The sequence below is a fragment of the Falco peregrinus genome, unplaced genomic scaffold, assembly GCF_023634155.1.
Source record: "Falco peregrinus isolate bFalPer1 unplaced genomic scaffold, bFalPer1.pri scaffold_54, whole genome shotgun sequence".
NCBI classification, from domain to species: domain Eukaryota; kingdom Metazoa; phylum Chordata; class Aves; order Falconiformes; family Falconidae; genus Falco; species Falco peregrinus.
This window is the reverse complement of record NW_026599618.1, coordinates 643,429-664,279: the sequence shown is the minus strand read 5'-3', so window position 1 is coordinate 664,279 and position 20,851 is coordinate 643,429.

Sequence of the window (20,851 nt, the reverse complement as noted above, 5' to 3'; positions counted from 1 at the left end):
CTTAAGGTTAAGTCTTAGTGTTAAGTCTTAGGATTAAGTCTTAAGGTTAACTCATAAATCTAAATCTTAGGGTTAAATCTTTGTGTTAAGTCTTAAGGTTAAATCTTAAGTCCTAGGGTTTGAGTCTTAGGTTTAAGTCTTAAATTTAAGTCTTTGGGATACGTCTTAGGGTTAAGTGTCAGGGTTAAGATTTATGTTTAATTCTTAAGTTTACGTCTTAGGGTTAAGTCTAAAAGTTTAGTCTTAAATTTAAGTCTTAGTGTTGTCTTCGGTTAAGTTATAGTGTTAAGTCTTAGGGTTACATCCTAAGGTTCAGTCTTATATTAAATTCTCAGGGTTAAGTCTTAGGGATAAGTCTTAAGGTTAAGCCTTAGTATTATGTCTTAAGATTCAGTCTTAAATTTAAATCTTAATAATAAGTCTTAAGGTTAAGGTTTGGGGATAAGTCTTAGGGTTAAGTCTCAGGGATAAGTCTTAGGGTTAAGTCTCAGGGATAAGTCTTAGGGTTAAGTCTTAAGGTTAAATCTTAGGGTTAAGTCTTAAGGTTAAGTCTCAGGGTTAAGTCTTAGGTTAAGCATTAGTATTAAGTCTTAGGGTTAAGTCTTGTGGTTAAGTCCTAAATTTAAGTCTTAGGGTTATGTCTTAGGGATAAGTCTTAGGGTTAAGTCTTATGGTTAAGTCGTAAATTTAAGTCTTAGGGTTATGTCTTAGGGATAAGTCTTAAGGTGAAGTCTTAGGATCAAGTCTTAAGGTGAAGTCATTATGTTAATCCTTAGGGTTAAGTTTTAGGATTGTTTCTTAGGGTTAAGTCTTAATGTTAAGTGTCAGGTTAAGTCTTACGGTTAAGTCTTATGGTTACCTCTTAATGTTATGTCTTAGGGTTAAGTTATAAGGTTAAGTCTAAGGGTTAACTCCTAAGGTTAAGTGTTAAGTTTGAATATTAAAGTTAGGTCTTAAGGTTAAGACTTAGGGTTAAGTCTTATAGTTAAGTCTTTAGGGTTAAGTCTTAGGGTTAAGTTTTTGGCTTACGTCTTAGGGTAAAGTATTAAGGTTAAGTCTTAAACTTAAGTCTTAACGTCAAGTCTTAAGGTTGAGCCTTAAGGTTAAGTTTTAGGGTTAAGTCTTAGGCTTAATTTTTATGGTTAAGTCTTAAGGTTAAGTTTTAGGGTTAAGTCTTCTAGTTAAGTCTTAGGGTTAAGTCTCAGGTTTATGTCTTACGGTTAAGTCTTAAGGTTATGTTTTAAGGTTTAGTCTTGTAGTTAAGACTTAACGGTAAATCTGAAGGTTAAGTCTCATGGTTAAGTCTTAGGGATAAGTCTCAGGGTTAAGGCTCAAGGTAAGGTCTCAAGGTTAAGTCCCAGGGTTAAGTCGTAAGGTTCTGTCTTAAGGCTGAGACTTAGGGTTAAGTCTTAAGGTTAAGTCTTATGGATTGAGTCTTAGGTTTACGTCTTAGAGTTAAGTCTTGGGGATATGGCTTAGGGTTAAGTCTCAGGGTTAAGTTTCAAGGCTAAGTTTCAATGTTAAGTCTCAGGGTTATGACTTAGGGTTAAGCATTAAGGTTAAGTCTTAGGTTTCAGTCTCAGGGTTATGTCTTAGGATTAAGTCTTAGGGTTAAGTCTTAGGGTTAAGTATTAAATTTAAGTCTTAGGGTTAATTCTTAGGGTTATGTCCTAAAGATCACGTCTTAAGGTTAAATCTTAGGGTTAGGTCTTAAGGTTAAGACTTAAGATTAAGTCTTAGAGTTATGTCTTAGGGTTAAGTCTTAAGGTTAAGACTTAGAGTTAAGTATTTAAGGTTACGTCTTAGGTTTATTGTCTTAGGGTTAAGTCTTAGGGTGTTGTCTTAAGGTTAAGTATTAATATTAAGTCTTAGGGTTAAAGTCATAAGATTTAATCTCAGGGTTAACTCTTATGGTTATGTCATAAGTTTAAGTCTTAATTTTAAGTCTTGGGGATAAATCCTTGGGTTAAGTCTCACGGTTAATCTCAGGGTTAAGACTTAGGGTTAAGTCTTAAGGTTAAGTCTTAGGGTTTAGTCTTAGGGTTCAGTCGTAGGGTTAAGTCTCAGGGTTATGCCTTAGGGTTAAGTCTTATGTTTAAGTTAAGTCTTAGGTTTAAATCATAGGGTTAAGTCTTAGGGTTAAGTTTTAAGTTTAAGTCTTAGGGTTAAGTCTCAGGTTTAGTTTTTAAGGTTAAGTCACAAGGTTAAGTCACAAGGTTAAGTCTTAATTATAAGTGTTAGGGTTAAGTCTTAAGGTTAAGTCTAAGGGTTAAGTCTCTAAGATTAAGTATTAGGTTTAAGTCTCAGGGTTAAGTCTTAGGGATAAGTCTTAAGGTTAAGTCTTAAATTCAAGTCCTAGGGTTAAGTTTTAAGGTTAAGTCTTAAGGTTAAGTCTCAGGGTTGTGTCTTAGGGTTAAGTCTTAGGTTTAAGTCTCAGGGTTAAGTCTTAGGGTTAACTGTTAAGGTTAAGACCTAAATTTAAGTCTTAGGGTTAAGCCTTAAGGATAAGACGTAAATTTGAGTCTTAGCGTTAAATCTTAAGGTTATGTCTTACGGTTAAGTGTTAAGGTTAAGTCTTAGATTTAAGTGTTATGGTTATGTCTTAAGGTTAAGTCTTAGTGTTAAGTCTTAGGATTAAGTCTTAAGGTTAACTCATAAATCTAAATCTTAGGGTTAAATCTTTGTGTTAAGTCTTAAGGTTAAATCTTAAGTCCTAGGGTTTGAGTCTTAGGTTTAAGTCTTAAATTTAAGTCTTTGGGATACGTCTTAGGGTTAAGTGTCAGGGTTAAGATTTATGTTTAATTCTTAAGTTTACGTCTTAGGGTTAAGTCTAAAAGTTTAGTCTTAAATTTAAGTCTTAGTGTTGTCTTCGGTTAAGTTATAGTGTTAAGTCTTAGGGTTACATCCTAAGGTTCAGTCTTATATTAAATTCTCAGGGTTAAGTCTTAGGGATAAGTCTTAAGGTTAAGCCTTAGTATTATGTCTTAAGATTCAGTCTTAAATTTAAATCTTAATAATAAGTCTTAAGGTTAAGGTTTGGGGATAAGTCTTAGGGTTAAGTCTCAGGGATAAGTCTTAGGGTTAAGTCTCAGGGATAAGTCTTAGGGTTAAGTCTTAAGGTTAAATCTTAGGGTTAAGTCTTAAGGTTAAGTCTCAGGGTTAAGTCTTAGGTTAAGCATTAGTATTAAGTCTTAGGGTTAAGTCTTGTGGTTAAGTCCTAAATTTAAGTCTTAGGGTTATGTCTTAGGGATAAGTCTTAGGGTTAAGTCTTATGGTTAAGTCGTAAATTTAAGTCTTAGGGTTATGTCTTAGGGATAAGTCTTAAGGTGAAGTCTTAGGATCAAGTCTTAAGGTGAAGTCATTATGTTAATCCTTAGGGTTAAGTTTTAGGATTGTTTCTTAGGGTTAAGTCTTAATGTTAAGTGTCAGGTTAAGTCTTACAGTTAAGTCTTATGGTTACCTCTTAATGTTATGTCTTAGGGTTAAGTTATAAGGTTAAGTCTAAGGGTTAACTCCTAAGGTTAAGTGTTAAGTTTGAATATTAAAGTTAGGTCTTAAGGTTAAGACTTAGGGTTAAGTCTTATAGTTAAGTCTTTAGGGTTAAGTCTTAGGGTTAAGTTTTTGGCTTACGTCTTAGGGTAAAGTATTAAGGTTAAGTCTTAAACTTAAGTCTTAACGTCAAGTCTTAAGGTTGAGCCTTAAGGTTAAGTTTTAGGGTTAAGTCTTAGGCTTAATTTTTATGGTTAAGTCTTAAGGTTAAGTTTTAGGGTTAAGTCTTCTAGTTAAGTCTTAGGGTTAAGTCTCAGGTTTATGTCTTACGGTTAAGTCTTAAGGTTATGTTTTAAGGTTTAGTCTTGTAGTTAAGACTTAACGGTAAATCTGAAGGTTAAGTCTCATGGTTAAGTCTTAGGGATAAGTCTCAGGGTTAAGGCTCAAGGTAAGGTCTCAAGGTTAAGTCCCAGGGTTAAGTCGTAAGGTTCTGTCTTAAGGCTGAGACTTAGGGTTAAGTCTTAAGGTTAAGTCTTATGGATTGAGTCTTAGGTTTACGTCTTAGAGTTAAGTCTTGGGGATATGGCTTAGGGTTAAGTCTCAGGGTTAAGTTTCAAGGCTAAGTTTCAATGTTAAGTCTCAGGGTTATGACTTAGGGTTAAGCATTAAGGTTAAGTCTTAGGTTTCAGTCTCAGGGTTATGTCTTAGGATTAAGTCTTAGGGTTAAGTCTTAGGGTTAAGTATTAAATTTAAGTCTTAGGGTTAATTCTTAGGGTTATGTCCTAAAGATCACGTCTTAAGGTTAAATCTTAGGGTTAGGTCTTAAGGTTAAGACTTAAGATTAAGTCTTAGAGTTATGTCTTAGGGTTAAGTCTTAAGGTTAAGACTTAGAGTTAAGTATTTAAGGTTACGTCTTAGGTTTATTGTCTTAGGGTTAAGTCTTAGGGTGTTGTCTTAAGGTTAAGTATTAATATTAAGTCTTAGGGTTAAAGTCATAAGATTTAATCTCAGGGTTAACTCTTATGGTTATGTCATAAGTTTAAGTCTTAATTTTAAGTCTTGGGGATAAATCCTTGGGTTAAGTCTCACGGTTAATCTCAGGGTTAAGACTTAGGGTTAAGTCTTAAGGTTAAGTCTTAGGGTTTAGTCTTAGGGTTCAGTCGTAGGGTTAAGTCTCAGGGTTATGCCTTAGGGTTAAGTCTTATGTTTAAGTTAAGTCTTAGGTTTAAATCATAGGGTTAAGTCTTAGGGTTAAGTTTTAAGTTTAAGTCTTAGGGTTAAGTCTCAGGTTTAGTTTTTAAGGTTAAGTCACAAGGTTAAGTCTTAAGGTTAAGTCTTAATTATAAGTGTTAGGGTTAAGTCTTAAGGTTAAGTCTAAGGGTTAAGTCTCTAAGATTAAGTATTAGGTTTAAGTCTCAGGGTTAAGTCTTAGGGATAAGTCTTAAGGTTAAGTCTTAAATTCAAGTCCTAGGGTTAAGTTTTAAGGTTAAGTCTTAAGGTTAAGTCTCAGGGTTATGTCTTAGGGTTAAGTCTCAGGTTTAAGTCTCAGGGTTAACTGTTAAGGTTAAGACCTAAATTTAAGTCTTAGGGTTAAGCCTTAAGGATAAGACGTAAATTTGAGTCTTAGCGTTAAATCTTAAGGTTACGTCTTACGGTTAAGTGTTAAGGTTAAGTCTTAGATTTAAGTGTTATGGTTATGTCTTAAGGTTAAGTCTTAGTGTTAAGTCTTAGGATTAAGTCTTAAGGTTAACTCATAAATCTAAATCTTAGGGTTAAATCTTTGTGTTAAGTCTTAAGGTTAAATCTTAAGTCCTAGGGTTTGAGTCTTAGGTTTAAGTCTTAAATTTAAGTCTTTGGGATACGTCTTAGGGTTAAGTGTCAGGGTTAAGATTTATGTTTAATTCTTAAGTTTACGTCTTAGGGTTAAGTCTAAAAGTTTAGTCTTAAATTTAAGTCTTAGTGTTGTCTTCGGTTAAGTTATAGTGTTAAGTCTTAGGGTTACATCCTAAGGTTCAGTCTTATATTAAATTCTCAGGGTTAAGTCTTAGGGATAAGTCTTAAGGTTAAGCCTTAGTATTATGTCTTAAGATTCAGTCTTAAATTTAAATCTTAATAATAAGTCTTAAGGTTAAGGTTTGGGGATAAGTCTTAGGGTTAAGTCTCAGGGATAAGTCTTAGGGTTAAGTCTCAGGGATAAGTCTTAGGGTTAAGTCTTAACGTTAAATCTTAGGGTTAAGTCTTAAGGTTAAGTCTCAGGGTTAAGTCTTAGGTTAAGTATTAGTATTAAGTCTTAGGGTTAAGTCTTGTGGTTAAGTCCTAAATTTAAGTCTTAGGGTTATGTCTTAGGGATAAGTCTTAGGGTTAAGTCTTATGGTTAAGTCGTAAATTTAAGTCTTAGGGATAAGTCTTAAGGTGAAGTCTTAGGATCAAGTCTTAAGGTGAAGTCATTATGTTAATCCTTAGGGTTAAGTTTTAGGATTGTTTCTTAGGGTTAAGTCTTAATGTTAAGTGTCAGGTTAAGTCTTACAGTTAAGTCTTATGGTTACCTCTTAATGTTATGTCTTAGGGTTAAGTTATAAGGTTAAGTCTAAGGGTTAACTCCTAAGGTTAAGTGTTAAGTTTGAATATTAAAGTTAGGTCTTAAGGTTAAGACTTAGGGTTAAGTCTTATAGTTAAGTCTTTAGGGTTAAGTCTTAGGGTTAAGTTTTTGGCTTACGTCTTAGGGTAAAGTATTAAGGTTAAGTCTTAAACTTAAGTCTTAACGTCAAGTCTTAAGGTTGAGCCTTAAGGTTAAGTTTTAGGGTTAAGTCTTAGGCTTAATTTTTATGGTTAAGTCTTAAGGTTAAGTTTTAGGGTTAAGTCTTCTAGTTAAGTCTTAGGGTTAAGTCTCAGGTTTATGTCTTACGGTTAAGTCTTAAGGTTATGTTTTAAGGTTTAGTCTTGTAGTTAAGACTTAACGGTAAATCTGAAGGTTAAGTCTCATGGTTAAGTCTTAGGGATAAGTCTCAGGGTTAAGGCTCAAGGTAAGGTCTCAAGGTTAAGTCCCAGGGTTAAGTCGTAAGGTTCTGTCTTAAGGCTGAGACTTAGGGTTAAGTCTTAAGGTTAAGTCTTATGGATTGAGTCTTAGGTTTACGTCTTAGAGTTAAGTCTTGGGGATATGGCTTAGGGTTAAGTCTCAGGGTTAAGTTTCAAGGCTAAGTTTCAATGTTAAGTCTCAGGGTTATGACTTAGGGTTAAGCATTAAGGTTAAGTCTTAGGTTTCAGTCTCAGGGTTATGTCTTAGGATTAAGTCTTAGGGTTAAGTCTTAGGGTTAAGTATTAAATTTAAGTCTTAGGTTTCAGTCTCAGGGTTATGTCTTAGGATTAAGTCTTAGGGTTAAGTCTTAGGGTTAAGTATTAAATTTAAGTCTTAGGGTTAATTCTTAGGGTTATGTCCTAAAGATCACGTCTTAAGGTTAAATCTTAGGGTTAGGTCTTAAGGTTAAGACTTAAGATTAAGTCTTAGAGTTATGTCTTAGGGTTAAGTCTTAAGGTTAAGACTTAGAGTTAAGTATTTAAGGTTACGTCTTAGGTTTATTGTCTTAGGGTTAAGTCTTAGGGTGTTGTCTTAAGGTTAAGTATTAATATTAAGTCTTAGGGTTAAAGTCATAAGATTTAATCTCAGGGTTAACTCTTATGGTTATGTCATAAGTTTAAGTCTTAATTTTAAGTCTTGGGGATAAATCCTTGGGTTAAGTCTCACGGTTAATCTCAGGGTTAAGACTTAGGGTTAAGTCTTAAGGTTAAGTCTTAGGGTTTAGTCTTAGGGTTCAGTCGTAGGGTTAAGTCTCAGGGTTATGCCTTAGGGTTAAGTCTTATGTTTAAGTTAAGTCTTAGGTTTAAATCATAGGGTTAAGTCTTAGGGTTAAGTTTTAAGTTTAAGTCTTAGGGTTAAGTCTCAGGTTTAGTTTTTAAGGTTAAGTCACAAGGTTAAGTCACAAGGTTAAGTCTTAATTATAAGTGTTAGGGTTAAGTCTTAAGGTTAAGTCTAAGGGTTAAGTCTCTAAGATTAAGTATTAGGTTTAAGTCTCAGGGTTAAGTCTTAGGGATAAGTCTTAAGGTTAAGTCTTAAATTCAAGTCCTAGGGTTAAGTTTTAAGGTTAAGTCTTAAGGTTAAGTCTCAGGGTTGTGTCTTAGGGTTAAGTCTTAGGTTTAAGTCTCAGGGTTAAGTCTTAGGGTTAACTGTTAAGGTTAAGACCTAAATTTAAGTCTTAGGGTTAAGCCTTAAGGATAAGACGTAAATTTGAGTCTTAGCGTTAAATCTTAAGGTTATGTCTTACGGTTAAGTGTTAAGGTTAAGTCTTAGATTTAAGTGTTATGGTTATGTCTTAAGGTTAAGTCTTAGTGTTAAGTCTTAGGATTAAGTCTTAAGGTTAACTCATAAATCTAAATCTTAGGGTTAAATCTTTGTGTTAAGTCTTAAGGTTAAATCTTAAGTCCTAGGGTTTGAGTCTTAGGTTTAAGTCTTAAATTTAAGTCTTTGGGATACGTCTTAGGGTTAAGTGTCAGGGTTAAGATTTATGTTTAATTCTTAAGTTTACGTCTTAGGGTTAAGTCTAAAAGTTTAGTCTTAAATTTAAGTCTTAGTGTTGTCTTCGGTTAAGTTATAGTGTTAAGTCTTAGGGTTACATCCTAAGGTTCAGTCTTATATTAAATTCTCAGGGTTAAGTCTTAGGGATAAGTCTTAAGGTTAAGCCTTAGTATTATGTCTTAAGATTCAGTCTTAAATTTAAATCTTAATAATAAGTCTTAAGGTTAAGGTTTGGGGATAAGTCTTAGGGTTAAGTCTCAGGGATAAGTCTTAGGGTTAAGTCTCAGGGATAAGTCTTAGGGTTAAGTCTTAAGGTTAAATCTTAGGGTTAAGTCTTAAGGTTAAGTCTCAGGGTTAAGTCTTAGGTTAAGCATTAGTATTAAGTCTTAGGGTTAAGTCTTGTGGTTAAGTCCTAAATTTAAGTCTTAGGGTTATGTCTTAGGGATAAGTCTTAGGGTTAAGTCTTATGGTTAAGTCGTAAATTTAAGTCTTAGGGTTATGTCTTAGGGATAAGTCTTAAGGTGAAGTCTTAGGATCAAGTCTTAAGGTGAAGTCATTATGTTAATCCTTAGGGTTAAGTTTTAGGATTGTTTCTTAGGGTTAAGTCTTAATGTTAAGTGTCAGGTTAAGTCTTACAGTTAAGTCTTATGGTTACCTCTTAATGTTATGTCTTAGGGTTAAGTTATAAGGTTAAGTCTAAGGGTTAACTCCTAAGGTTAAGTGTTAAGTTTGAATATTAAAGTTAGGTCTTAAGGTTAAGACTTAGGGTTAAGTCTTATAGTTAAGTCTTTAGGGTTAAGTCTTAGGGTTAAGTTTTTGGCTTACGTCTTAGGGTAAAGTATTAAGGTTAAGTCTTAAACTTAAGTCTTAACGTCAAGTCTTAAGGTTGAGCCTTAAGGTTAAGTTTTAGGGTTAAGTCTTAGGCTTAATTTTTATGGTTAAGTCTTAAGGTTAAGTTTTAGGGTTAAGTCTTCTAGTTAAGTCTTAGGGTTAAGTCTCAGGTTTATGTCTTACGGTTAAGTCTTAAGGTTATGTTTTAAGGTTTAGTCTTGTAGTTAAGACTTAACGGTAAATCTGAAGGTTAAGTCTCATGGTTAAGTCTTAGGGATAAGTCTCAGGGTTAAGGCTCAAGGTAAGGTCTCAAGGTTAAGTCCCAGGGTTAAGTCGTAAGGTTCTGTCTTAAGGCTGAGACTTAGGGTTAAGTCTTAAGGTTAAGTCTTATGGATTGAGTCTTAGGTTTACGTCTTAGAGTTAAGTCTTGGGGATATGGCTTAGGGTTAAGTCTCAGGGTTAAGTTTCAAGGCTAAGTTTCAATGTTAAGTCTCAGGGTTATGACTTAGGGTTAAGCATTAAGGTTAAGTCTTAGGTTTCAGTCTCAGGGTTATGTCTTAGGATTAAGTCTTAGGGTTAAGTCTTAGGGTTAAGTATTAAATTTAAGTCTTAGGGTTAATTCTTAGGGTTATGTCCTAAAGATCACGTCTTAAGGTTAAATCTTAGGGTTAGGTCTTAAGGTTAAGACTTAAGATTAAGTCTTAGAGTTATGTCTTAGGGTTAAGTCTTAAGGTTAAGACTTAGAGTTAAGTATTTAAGGTTACGTCTTAGGTTTATTGTCTTAGGGTTAAGTCTTAGGGTGTTGTCTTAAGGTTAAGTATTAATATTAAGTCTTAGGGTTAAAGTCATAAGATTTAATCTCAGGGTTAACTCTTATGGTTATGTCATAAGTTTAAGTCTTAATTTTAAGTCTTGGGGATAAATCCTTGGGTTAAGTCTCACGGTTAATCTCAGGGTTAAGACTTAGGGTTAAGTCTTAAGGTTAAGTCTTAGGGTTTAGTCTTAGGGTTCAGTCGTAGGGTTAAGTCTCAGGGTTATGCCTTAGGGTTAAGTCTTATGTTTAAGTTAAGTCTTAGGTTTAAATCATAGGGTTAAGTCTTAGGGTTAAGTTTTAAGTTTAAGTCTTAGGGTTAAGTCTCAGGTTTAGTTTTTAAGGTTAAGTCACAAGGTTAAGTCTTAAGGTTAAGTCTTAATTATAAGTGTTAGGGTTAAGTCTTAAGGTTAAGTCTAAGGGTTAAGTCTCTAAGATTAAGTATTAGGTTTAAGTCTCAGGGTTAAGTCTTAGGGATAAGTCTTAAGGTTAAGTCTTAAATTCAAGTCCTAGGGTTAAGTTTTAAGGTTAAGTCTTAAGGTTAAGTCTCAGGGTTATGTCTTAGGGTTAAGTCTTAGGTTTAAGTCTCAGGGTTAAGTCTTAGGGTTAACTGTTAAGGTTAAGACCTAAATTTAAGTCTTAGGGTTAAGCCTTAAGGATAAGACGTAAATTTGAGTCTTAGCGTTAAATCTTAAGGTTATGTCTTACGGTTAAGTGTTAAGGTTAAGTCTTAGATTTAAGTGTTATGGTTATGTCTTAAGGTTAAGTCTTAGTGTTAAGTCTTAGGATTAAGTCTTAAGGTTAACTCATAAATCTAAATCTTAGGGTTAAATCTTTGTGTTAAGTCTTAAGGTTAAATCTTAAGTCCTAGGGTTTGAGTCTTAGGTTTAAGTCTTAAATTTAAGTCTTTGGGATACGTCTTAGGGTTAAGTGTCAGGGTTAAGATTTATGTTTAATTCTTAAGTTTACGTCTTAGGGTTAAGTCTAAAAGTTTAGTCTTAAATTTAAGTCTTAGTGTTGTCTTCGGTTAAGTTATAGTGTTAAGTCTTAGGGTTACATCCTAAGGTTCAGTCTTATATTAAATTCTCAGGGTTAAGTCTTAGGGATAAGTCTTAAGGTTAAGCCTTAGTATTATGTCTTAAGATTCAGTCTTAAATTTAAATCTTAATAATAAGTCTTAAGGTTAAGGTTTGGGGATAAGTCTTAGGGTTAAGTCTCAGGGATAAGTCTTAGGGTTAAGTCTCAGGGATAAGTCTTAGGGTTAAGTCTTAAGGTTAAATCTTAGGGTTAAGTCTTAAGGTTAAGTCTCAGGGTTAAGTCTTAGGTTAAGTATTAGTATTAAGTCTTAGGGTTAAGTTTTGTGGTTAAGTCCTAAATTTAAGTCTTAGGGTTATGTCTTAGGGATAAGTCTTAGGGTTAAGTCTTATGGTTAAGTCGTAAATTTAAGTCTTAGGGATAAGTCTTAAGGTGAAGTCTTAGGATCAAGTCTTAAGGTGAAGTCATTATGTTAATCCTTAGGGTTAAGTTTTAGGATTGTTTCTTAGGGTTAAGTCTTAATGTTAAGTGTCAGGTTAAGTCTTACAGTTAAGTCTTATGGTTACCTCTTAATGTTATGTCTTAGGGTTAAGTTATAAGGTTAAGTCTAAGGGTTAACTCCTAAGGTTAAGTGTTAAGTTTGAATATTAAAGTTAGGTCTTAAGGTTAAGACTTAGGGTTAAGTCTTATAGTTAAGTCTTTAGGGTTAAGTCTTAGGGTTAAGTTTTTGGCTTACGTCTTAGGGTAAAGTATTAAGGTTAAGTCTTAAACTTAAGTCTTAACGTCAAGTCTTAAGGTTGAGCCTTAAGGTTAAGTTTTAGGGTTAAGTCTTAGGCTTAATTTTTATGGTTAAGTCTTAAGGTTAAGTTTTAGGGTTAAGTCTTCTAGTTAAGTCTTAGGGTTAAGTCTCAGGTTTATGTCTTACGGTTAAGTCTTAAGGTTATGTTTTAAGGTTTAGTCTTGTAGTTAAGACTTAACGGTAAATCTGAAGGTTAAGTCTCATGGTTAAGTCTTAGGGATAAGTCTCAGGGTTAAGGCTCAAGGTAAGGTCTCAAGGTTAAGTCCCAGGGTTAAGTCGTAAGGTTCTGTCTTAAGGCTGAGACTTAGGGTTAAGTCTTAAGGTTAAGTCTTATGGATTGAGTCTTAGGTTTACGTCTTAGAGTTAAGTCTTGGGGATATGGCTTAGGGTTAAGTCTCAGGGTTAAGTTTCAAGGCTAAGTTTCAATGTTAAGTCTCAGGGTTATGACTTAGGGTTAAGCATTAAGGTTAAGTCTTAGGTTTCAGTCTCAGGGTTATGTCTTAGGATTAAGTCTTAGGGTTAAGTCTTAGGGTTAAGTATTAAATTTAAGTCTTAGGTTTCAGTCTCAGGGTTATGTCTTAGGATTAAGTCTTAGGGTTAAGTCTTAGGGTTAAGTATTAAATTTAAGTCTTAGGGTTAATTCTTAGGGTTATGTCCTAAAGATCACGTCTTAAGGTTAAATCTTAGGGTTAGGTCTTAAGGTTAAGACTTAAGATTAAGTCTTAGAGTTATGTCTTAGGGTTAAGTCTTAAGGTTAAGACTTAGAGTTAAGTATTTAAGGTTACGTCTTAGGTTTATTGTCTTAGGGTTAAGTCTTAGGGTGTTGTCTTAAGGTTAAGTATTAATATTAAGTCTTAGGGTTAAAGTCATAAGATTTAATCTCAGGGTTAACTCTTATGGTTATGTCATAAGTTTAAGTCTTAATTTTAAGTCTTGGGGATAAATCTTTGGGTTAAGTCTCACGGTTAATCTCAGGGTTAAGACTTAGGGTTAAGTCTTAAGGTTAAGTCTTAGGGTTTAGTCTTAGGGTTCAGTCGTAGGGTTAAGTCTCAGGGTTATGCCTTAGGGTTAAGTCTTATGTTTAAGTTAAGTCTTAGGTTTAAATCATAGGGTTAAGTCTTAGGGTTAAGTTTTAAGTTTAAGTCTTAGGGTTAAGTCTCAGGTTTAGTTTTTAAGGTTAAGTCACAAGGTTAAGTCTTAAGGTTAAGTCTTAATTATAAGTGTTAGGGTTAAGTCTTAAGGTTAAGTCTAAGGGTTAAGTCTCTAAGATTAAGTATTAGGTTTAAGTCTCAGGGTTAAGTCTTAGGGATAAGTCTTAAGGTTAAGTCTTAAATTCAAGTCCTAGGGTTAAGTTTTAAGGTTAAGTCTTAAGGTTAAGTCTCAGGGTTATGTCTTAGGGTTAAGTCTCAGGGTTAAGTCTTAGGGTTAACTGTTAAGGTTAAGACCTAAATTTAAGTCTTAGGGTTAAGCCTTAAGGATAAGACGTAAATTTGAGTCTTAGCGTTAAATCTTAAGGTTATGTCTTACGGTTAAGTGTTAAGGTTAAGTCTTAGATTTAAGTGTTATGGTTATGTCTTATAGGTTAAGTCTTAGTGTTAAGTCTTAGGATTAAGTCTTAAGGTTAACTCATAAATCTAAATCTTAGGGTTAAATCTTTGTGTTAAGTCTTAAGGTTAAATCTTAAGTCCTAGGGTTTGAGTCTTAGGTTTAAGTCTTAAATTTAAGTCTTTGGGATACGTCTTAGGGTTAAGTGTCAGGGTTAAGATTTATGTTTAATTCTTAAGTTTACGTCTTAGGGTTAAGTCTAAAAGTTTAGTCTTAAATTTAAGTCTTAGTGTTGTCTTCGGTTAAGTTATAGTGTTAAGTCTTAGGGTTACATCCTAAGGTTCAGTCTTATATTAAATTCTCAGGCTTAAGTCTTAGGGATAAGTCTTAAGGTTAAGCCTTAGTATTATGTCTTAAGATTCAGTCTTAAATTTAAATCTTAATAATAAGTCTTAAGGTTAAGGTTTGGGGATAAGTCTTAGGGTTAAGTCTCAGGGATAAGTCTTAGGGTTAAGTCTCAGGGATAAGTCTTAGGGTTAAGTCTTAAGGTTAAATCTTAGGGTTAAGTCTTAAGGTTAAGTCTCAGGGTTAAGTCTTAGGTTAAGTATTAGTATTAAGTCTTAGGGTTAAGTCTTGTGGTTAAGTCCTAAATTTAAGTCTTAGGGTTATGTCTTAGGGATAAGTCTTAGGGTTAAGTCTTATGGTTAAGTCGTAAATTTAAGTCTTAGGGATAAGTCTTAAGGTGAAGTCTTAGGATCAAGTCTTAAGGTGAAGTCATTATGTTAATCCTTAGGGTTAAGTTTTAGGATTGTTTCTTAGGGTTAAGTCTTAATGTTAAGTGTCAGGTTAAGTCTTACAGTTAAGTCTTATGGTTACCTCTTAATGTTATGTCTTAGGGTTAAGTTATAAGGTTAAGTCTAAGGGTTAACTCCTAAGGTTAAGTGTTAAGTTTGAATATTAAAGTTAGGTCTTAAGGTTAAGACTTAGGGTTAAGTCTTATAGTTAAGTCTTTAGGGTTAAGTCTTAGGGTTAAGTTTTTGGCTTACGTCTTAGGGTAAAGTATTAAGGTTAAGTCTTAAACTTAAGTCTTAACGTCAAGTCTTAAGGTTGAGCCTTAAGGTTAAGTTTTAGGGTTAAGTCTTAGGCTTAATTTTTATGGTTAAGTCTTAAGGTTAAGTTTTAGGGTTAAGTCTTCTAGTTAAGTCTTAGGGTTAAGTCTCAGGTTTATGTCTTACGGTTAAGTCTTAAGGTTATGTTTTAAGGTTTAGTCTTGTAGTTAAGACTTAACGGTAAATCTGAAGGTTAAGTCTCATGGTTAAGTCTTAGGGATAAGTCTCAGGGTTAAGGCTCAAGGTAAGGTCTCAAGGTTAAGTCCCAGGGTTAAGTCGTAAGGTTCTGTCTTAAGGCTGAGACTTAGGGTTAAGTCTTAAGGTTAAGTCTTATGGATTGAGTCTTAGGTTTACGTCTTAGAGTTAAGTCTTGGGGATATGGCTTAGGGTTAAGTCTCAGGGTTAAGTTTCAAGGCTAAGTTTCAATGTTAAGTCTCAGGGTTATGACTTAGGGTTAAGCATTAAGGTTAAGTCTTAGGTTTCAGTCTCAGGGTTATGTCTTAGGATTAAGTCTTAGGGTTAAGTCTTAGGGTTAAGTATTAAATTTAAGTCTTAGGGTTAATTCTTTGGGTTATGTCCTAAAGATCACGTCTTAAGGTTAAATCTTAGGGTTAGGTCTTAAGGTTAAGACTTAAGATTAAGTCTTAGAGTTATGTCTTAGGGTTAAGTCTTAAGGTTAAGACTTAGAGTTAAGTATTTAAGGTTACGTCTTAGGTTTATTGTCTTAGGGTTAAGTCTTAGGGTGTTGTCTTAAGGTTAAGTATTAATATTAAGTCTTAGGGTTAAAGTCATAAGATTTAATCTCAGGGTTAACTCTTATGGTTATGTCATAAGTTTAAGTCTTAATTTTAAGTCTTGGGGATAAATCCTTGGGTTAAGTCTCACGGTTAATCTCAGGGTTAAGACTTAGGGTTAAGTCTTAAGGTTAAGTCTTAGGGTTTAGTCTTAGGGTTCAGTCGTAGGGTTAAGTCTCAGGGTTATGCCTTAGGGTTAAGTCTTATGTTTAAGTTAAGTCTTAGGTTTAAATCATAGGGTTAAGTCTTAGGGTTAAGTTTTAAGTTTAAGTCTTAGGGTTAAGTCTCAGGTTTAGTTTTTAAGGTTAAGTCACAAGGTTAAGTCACAAGGTTAAGTCTTAATTATAAGTGTTAGGGTTAAGTCTTAAGGTTAAGTCTAAGGGTTAAGTCTCTAAGATTAAGTATTAGGTTTAAGTCTCAGGGTTAAGTCTTAGGGATAAGTCTTAAGGTTAAGTCTTAAATTCAAGTCCTAGGGTTAAGTTTTAAGGTTAAGTCTTAAGGTTAAGTCTCAGGGTTGTGTCTTAGGGTTAAGTCTTAGGTTTAAGTCTCAGGGTTAAGTCTTAGGGTTAACTGTTAAGGTTAAGACCTAAATTTAAGTCTTAGGGTTAAGCCTTAAGGATAAGACGTAAATTTGAGTCTTAGCGTTAAATCTTAAGGTTATGTCTTACGGTTAAGTGTTAAGGTTAAGTCTTAGATTTAAGTGTTATGGTTATGTCTTAAGGTTAAGTCTTAGTGTTAAGTCTTAGGATTAAGTCTTAAGGTTAACTCATAAATCTAAATCTTAGGGTTAAATCTTTGTGTTAAGTCTTAAGGTTAAATCTTAAGTCCTAGGGTTTGAGTCTTAGGTTTAAGTCTTAAATTTAAGTCTTTGGGATACGTCTTAGGGTTAAGTGTCAGGGTTAAGATTTATGTTTAATTCTTAAGTTTACGTCTTAGGGTTAAGTCTAAAAGTTTAGTCTTAAATTTAAGTCTTAGTGTTGTCTTCGGTTAAGTTATAGTGTTAAGTCTTAGGGTTACATCCTAAGGTTCAGTCTTATATTAAATTCTCAGGCTTAAGTCTTAGGGATAAGTCTTAAGGTTAAGCCTTAGTATTATGTCTTAAGATTCAGTCTTAAATTTAAATCTTAATAATAAGTCTTAAGGTTAAGGTTTGGGGATAAGTCTTAGGGTTAAGTCTCAGGGATAAGTCTTAGGGTTAAGTCTCAGGGATAAGTCTTAGGGTTAAGTCTTAAGGTTAAATCTTAGGGTTAAGTCTTAAGGTTAAGTCTCAGGGTTAAGTCTTAGGTTAAGCATTAGTATTAAGTCTTAGGGTTAAGTCTTGTGGTTAAGTCCTAAATTTAAGTCTTAGGGTTATGTCTTAGGGATAAGTCTTAGGGTTAAGTCTTATGGTTAAGTCGTAAATTTAAGTCTTAGGGTTATGTCTTAGGGATAAGTCTTAAGGTGAAGTCTTAGGATCAAGTCTTAAGGTGAAGTCATTATGTTAATCCTTAGGGTTAAGTTTTAGGATTGTTTCTTAGGGTTAAGTCTTAATGTTAAGTGTCAGGTTAAGTCTTACAGTTAAGTCTTATGGTTACCTCTTAATGTTATGTCTTAGGGTTAAGTTATAAGGTTAAGTCTAAGGGTTAACTCCTAAGGTTAAGTGTTAAGTTTGAATATTAAAGTTAGGTCTTAAGGTTAAGACTTAGGGTTAAGTCTTATAGTTAAGTCTTTAGGGTTAAGTCTTAGGGTTAAGTTTTTGGCTTACGTCTTAGGGTAAAGTATTAAGGTTAAGTCTTAAACTTAAGTCTTAACGTCAAGTCTTAAGGTTGAGCCTTAAGGTTAAGTTTTAGGGTTAAGTCTTAGGCTTAATTTTTATGGTTAAGTCTTAAGGTTAAGTTTTAGGGTTAAGTCTTCTAGTTAAGTCTTAGGGTTAAGTCTCAGGTTTATGTCTTACGGTTAAGTCTTAAGGTTATGTTTTAAGGTTTAGTCTTGTAGTTAAGACTTAACGGTAAATCTGAAGGTTAAGTCTCATGGTTAAGTCTTAGGGATAAGTCTCAGGGTTAAGGCTCAAGGTAAGGTCTCAAGGTTAAGTCCCAGGGTTAAGTCGTAAGGTTCTGTCTTAAGGCTGAGACTTAGGGTTAAGTCTTAAGGTTAAGTCTTATGGATTGAGTCTTAGGTTTACGTCTTAGAGTTAAGTCTTGGGGATATGGCTTAGGGTTAAGTCTCAGGGTTAAGTTTCAAGGCTAAGTTTCAATGTTAAGTCTCAGGGTTATGACTTAGGGTTAAGCATTAAGGTTAAGTCTTAGGTTTCAGTCTCAGGGTTATGTCTTAGGATTAAGTCTTAGGGTTAAGTCTTAGGGTTAAGTATTAAATTTAAGTCTTAGGGTTAATTCTTAGGGTTATGTCCTAAAGATCACGTCTTAAGGTTAAATCTTAGGGTTAGGTCTTAAGGTTAAGACTTAAGATTAAGTCTTAGAGTTATGTCTTAGGGTTAAGTCTTAAGGTTAAGACTTAGAGTTAAGTATTTAAGGTTACGTCTTAGGTTTATTGTCTTAGGGTTAAGTCTTAGGGTGTTGTCTTAAGGTTAAGTATTAATATTAAGTCTTAGGGTTAAAGTCATAAGATTTAATCTCAGGGTTAACTCTTATGGTTATGTCATAAGTTTAAGTCTTAATTTTAAGTCTTGGGGATAAATCCTTGGGTTAAGTCTCACGGTTAATCTCAGGGTTAAGACTTAGGGTTAAGTCTTAAGGTTAAGTCTTAGGGTTTAGTCTTAGGGTTCAGTCGTAGGGTTAAGTCTCAGGGTTATGCCTTAGGGTTAAGTCTTATGTTTAAGTTAAGTCTTAGGTTTAAATCATAGGGTTAAGTCTTAGGGTTAAGTTTTAAGTTTAAGTCTTAGGGTTAAGTCTCAGGTTTAGTTTTTAAGGTTAAGTCACAAGGTTAAGTCTTAAGGTTAAGTCTTAATTATAAGTGTTAGGGTTAAGTCTTAAGGTTAAGTCTAAGGGTTAAGTCTCTAAGATTAAGTATTAGGTTTAAGTCTCAGGGTTAAGTCTTAGGGATAAGTCTTAAGGTTAAGTCTTAAATTCAAGTCCTAGGGTTAAGTTTTAAGGTTAAGTCTTAAGGTTAAGTCTCAGGGTTATGTCTTAGGGTTAAGTCTCAGGTTTAAGTCTCAGGGTTAACTGTTAAGGTTAAGACCTAAATTTAAGTCTTAGGGTTAAGCCTTAAGGATAAGACGTAAATTTGAGTCTTAGCGTTAAATCTTAAGGTTACGTCTTACGGTTAAGTGTTAAGGTTAAGTCTTAGATTTAAGTGTTATGGTTATGTCTTAAGGTTAAGTCTTAGTGTTAAGTCTTAGGATTAAGTCTTAAGGTTAACTCATAAATCTAAATCTTAGGGTTAAATCTTTGTGTTAAGTCTTAAGGTTAAATCTTAAGTCCTAGGGTTTGAGTCTTAGGTTTAAGTCTTAAATTTAAGTCTTTGGGATACGTCTTAGGGTTAAGTGTCAGGGTTAAGATTTATGTTTAATTCTTAAGTTTACGTCTTAGGGTTAAGTCTAAAAGTTTAGTCTTAAATTTAAGTCTTAGTGTTGTCTTCGGTTAAGTTATAGTGTTAAGTCTTAGGGTTACATCCTAAGGTTCAGTCTTATATTAAATTCTCAGGGTTAAGTCTTAGGGATAAGTCTTAAGGTTAAGCCTTAGTATTATGTCTTAAGATTCAGTCTTAAATTTAAATCTTAATAATAAGTCTTAAGGTTAAGGTTTGGGGATAAGTCTTAGGGTTAAGTCTCAGGGATAAGTCTTAGGGTTAAGTCTCAGGGATAAGTCTTAGGGTTAAGTCTTAACGTTAAATCTTAGGGTTAAGTCTTAAGGTTAAGTCTCAGGGTTAAGTCTTAGGTTAAGTATTAGTATTAAGTCTTAGGGTTAAGTCTTGTGGTTAAGTCCTAAATTTAAGTCTTAGGGTTATGTCTTAGGGATAAGTCTTAGGGTTAAGTCTTATGGTTAAGTCGTAAATTTAAGTCTTAGGGATAAGTCTTAAGGTGAAGTCTTAGGATCAAGTCTTAAGGTGAAGTCATTATGTTAATCCTTAGGGTTAAGTTTTAGGATTGTTTCTTAGGGTTAAGTCTTAATGTTAAGTGTCAGGTTAAGTCTTACAGTTAAGTCTTATGGTTACCTCTTAATGTTATGTCTTAGGGTTAAGTTATAAGGTTAAGTCTAAGGGTTAACTCCTAAGGTTAAGTGTTAAGTTTGAATATTAAAGTTAGGTCTTAAGGTTAAGACTTAGGGTTAAGTCTTATAGTTAAGTCTTTAGGGTTAAGTCTTAGGGTTAAGTTTTTGGCTTACGTCTTAGGGTAAAGTATTAAGGTTAAGTCTTAAACTTAAGTCTTAACGTCAAGTCTTAAGGTTGAGCCTTAAGGTTAAGTTTTAGGGTTAAGTCTTAGGCTTAATTTTTATGGTTAAGTCTTAAGGTTAAGTTTTAGGGTTAAGTCTTCTAGTTAAGTCTTAGGGTTAAGTCTCAGGTTTATGTCTTACGGTTAAGTCTTAAGGTTATGTTTTAAGGTTTAGTCTTGTAGTTAAGACTTAACGGTAAATCTGAAGGTTAAGTCTCATGGTTAAGTCTTAGGGATAAGTCTCAGGGTTAAGGCTCAAGGTAAGGTCTCAAGGTTAAGTCCCAGGGTTAAGTCGTAAGGTTCTGTCTTAAGGCTGAGACTTAGGGTTAAGTCTTAAGGTTAAGTCTTATGGATTGAGTCTTAGGTTTACGTCTTAGAGTTAAGTCTTGGGGATATGGCTTAGGGTTAAGTCTCAGGGTTAAGTTTCAAGGCTAAGTTTCAATGTTAAGTCTCAGGGTTATGACTTAGGGTTAAGCATTAAGGTTAAGTCTTAGGTTTCAGTCTCAGGGTTATGTCTTAGGATTAAGTCTTAGGGTTAAGTCTTAGGGTTAAGTATTAAATTTAAGTCTTAGGTTTCAGTCTCAGGGTTATGTCTTAGGATTAAGTCTTAGGGTTAAGTCTTAGGGTTAAGTATTAAATTTAAGTCTTAGGGTTAATTCTTAGGGTTATGTCCTAAAGATCACGTCTTAAGGTTAAATCTTAGGGTTAGGTCTTAAGGTTAAGACTTAAGATTAAGTCTTAGAGTTATGTCTTAGGGTTAAGTCTTAAGGTTAAGACTTAGAGTTAAGTATTTAAGGTTACGTCTTAGGTTTATTGTCTTAGGGTTAAGTCTTAGGGTGTTGTCTTAAGGTTAAGTATTAATATTAAGTCTTAGGGTTAAAGTCATAAGATTTAATCTCAGGGTTAACTCTTATGGTTATGTCATAAGTTTAAGTCTTAATTTTAAGTCTTGGGGATAAATCCTTGGGTTAAGTCTCACGGTTAATCTCAGGGTTAAGACTTAGGGTTAAATCTTAAGGTTAAGTCTTAGGGTTTAGTCTTAGGGTTCAGTCGTAGGGTTAAGTCTCAGGGTTATGCCTTAGGGTTAAGTCTTATGTTTAAGTTAAGTCTTAGGTTTAAATCATAGGGTTAAGTCTTAGGGTTAAGTTTTAAGTTTAAGTCTTAGGGTTAAGTCTCAGGTTTAGTTTTTAAGGTTAAGTCACAAGGTTAAGTCTTAAGGTTAAGTCTTAATTATAAGTGTTAGGGTTAAGTCTTAAGGTTAAGTCTAAGGGTTAAGTCTCTAAGATTAAGTATTAGGTTTAAGTCTCAGGGTTAAGTCTTAGGGATAAGTCTTAAGGTTAAGTCTTAAATTCAAGTCCTAGGGTTAAGTTTTAAGGTTAAGTCTTAAGGTTAAGTCTCAGGGTTATGTCTTAGGGTTAAGTCTTAGGTTTAAGTCTCAGGGTTAAGTCTTAGGGTTAACTGTTAAGGTTAAGACCTAAATTTAAGTCTTAGGGTTAAGCCTT